This window comes from Pseudophryne corroboree, chromosome 4 (assembly GCF_028390025.1).
Source record: "Pseudophryne corroboree isolate aPseCor3 chromosome 4, aPseCor3.hap2, whole genome shotgun sequence".
NCBI lineage: Eukaryota > Metazoa > Chordata > Amphibia > Anura > Myobatrachidae > Pseudophryne > Pseudophryne corroboree.
Window position 1 is genome coordinate 623,428,975 of NC_086447.1, and position 2,789 is coordinate 623,431,763.

Genomic DNA, 2,789 nt, shown 5'->3' on the forward strand with positions numbered 1-2,789 from the left:
TAAGGTACCACACTTGACAGTGCATGTCTGAGCACAAACCAAGCATGAAGTCAAAGGAACTGTCTGTAGACCTCAGAGACAGAACTGTCTTGTGGCACAAATCTGGGGAAGGGTACAGAAAAATATCTGCTGCTTTGAAGGTCCCAATGAGCACAGTGGTCTCCATCATCCATAAATGGAAGAAGTTTGGAACCAACAGGACTTTCCGGATGCACTGTAAATGATCTTCTAATTGCAAGAGACAGAGGTCACTGTTCAGTCTTAATCCTTCTGGATCTCTCTGCACCATTTAATACCACAGACCATGGGCTTCTGAATGAGCACCTGAAAAATTTCTGTGGACTGGATGGCAAAGTCCTAAGCTGGTTCAAATCTTTTCTCAACGGCAAGTCACAGAGTTTCATCTGGAGTATACTCATCACCATCAGCGCCACTGCCATGTGGTGTTCTACAAGGTTCTATAGTAGCCCCTGTGCCTTTTGGAGTATACATGTTACCACAGGGTGGATACCTGTGGACATAAAAGAAATTACGTTATCAACGGTAAGTTCTTACTATAACGTCTATTTCTCTGGCTGGGTCCATAGGTTATCCACAGGATAACATTGAGATTCACAAAGCCAGTTTTAGTGGTGGGGACGTTCCTGATTACACAGGAGGACCTTTTTGCCCGAAGTCTGCGTCATGAGAGGCAAAAGTATCCAAGGCATAATGTCTGATGAATGTGTTTATGGAAGGCCATGCGGCTGCCTTACAAATCTGTTCTGCTGAAGCACCCTGTTGTGCTGCCCATGAAGGACCTACCTTACGTGTAGAGTGAGCAGAGACATTAGCCGGAGTAGGGAGATCTGCATGAGAATAAGCTTGTAATATTACCATTCGGAGCCATCTTGTGAGCATCTGTTTACAAGCAGGCCATCCTCTTCTATGAAATCCGTAGAGGATGAAGAGAGAATCTGTTTTTCTGATGGCACTAGTACGATCTATGTAGATTCTTAGTGCCTGGACTACGTCCAGCGACGCTTCTCTCGCAGAAAGTCCCGATACCTGAAAAGCTGGGACTACAATCTCCTCATTAAGGTGAAACTTTTAAATCACCTTCGGAAGATAACCAGATCTAGTTCTGAGAACTGCTCTATCTGGAAAAAAACTTAGGAAAGGAGACTTACACGATAACGCTCCTAAATCTGACAATCTGACACTCTTCTGGCTAATGCCATTGCCAGTAGAAAAATTACTTTATCCGTTAACCATTTAAGATCTGTTCTCTTAAGTGGTTCAAATGAAGGGCCCTGAAGGAATATAAGAACCAAATTCAAATCCCAGGGAGCTGCAGGAGGAACAAATGGAGGTTGAATATGTACAACTACCTGAAAGAAAGTACGCACATCCTGTAAATCAACAATCTTTCACTGAAACCATACAGTTAACGCTGATACTTGAACTCTCAAGGAAGCTACTTTCAAACCTTTATCCAATCCTGCTTGAAGGAAATCCAAAATCCTGGATACTTTAAAAGATCTTGGATTCAAACTTTTTTCAGTACACCAGTGAATATAGGCTTGCCATATTCTATGATACACACAAGCTGAAGAAGGCTTTCTTGCTCTAAGCATAGTTTGGATTACTTGTTTTGAAAATCCTCTAGCTTCTAAGATAGAGGTTTCCATAGCCACGACGTCAAAGACAGTCGATCCAGATGACTGTGACAACAAGGACCCTGCATTAACAGATCTGGATGTTGAGGGAGCAGTATCGGTGCTTCCACTGACATTCTCAGTAGATCTGTGTACCAATGCCTTCTTGGCCAAGCTGGAGCTATTAGAATTATTGCTCCCTTTGCTTGCTTTATTTTTCTCACTACTTTGGGTAACAGAGATATTGGAGGGAACAGATACGCCAGATGAAATTTCCATTCTACTGACAGTGCATCTACAAGGACCGCTCAGGGATCCTTTGTTCTCGATCCGTACCTCGGAACTTTGTTGTTTAGACGAGACGCCATGAGGTCTATCTCTGGTAGACCCCATCTGTTCACTATTGTCTGAAACACTTCTGGGTGTAATGCCCATTTGGTTTCCTGAATGGTGTGTCGACTGAGAAAATCCGCCTTCAGTACACCTGGGACAAACACTGCTGACAATGCTGGGAGATACTCTATACGAGACGGGCTGGTGCAAAAAAATATTTGAGGAGGCTGCCTCCTGAATGGAAACCCATACCCGCGAGATACCACCTTCCGCACCCAAGCATCTGACGTCGACTGTTGCAATATGTGCGCAAAACGAAGGAGTTGGCCCCAAACCCTGGAATCCTCCAGGCAGAGGCCTGTTTCTTCAGGCTGATGGTTTCTGTTCAGGCTTGGAAGCTGGCTTTTTGCTAGCCCACTGCTTCCTACCCCTGGCTTTGAACTGGGGTTGCTTAGACTCCTCTTGAGCCTTTGCTTTGCCATCGAAATGGTCGAAACTTTGAACCCCTAGACTTAGGGTTATAACTAGCCGGAAATCTGACCTTCTTTGACTCAGCTTCCGATTCTAGAATATCTGACAATCGTTTCCCAAACAATATATTACCAATGAAAGGTAATGCTTCCAATTCTTTCTTGGATTCTGCATCTGCTTTCCAGGTGCGCAGCCAAATTGCTCTAAGAGTGGCTACCGTCAAGGCTGATGCTCTAGAAGCGATTGTACCCATATCAATTGTCGCTTCTTCCAAGAATTGGGCAGATTGTCTTAAATGGCTTAAATGATACTCTTGCTCCCTATTAGGAGGAGAGAGGTCATTTTCTA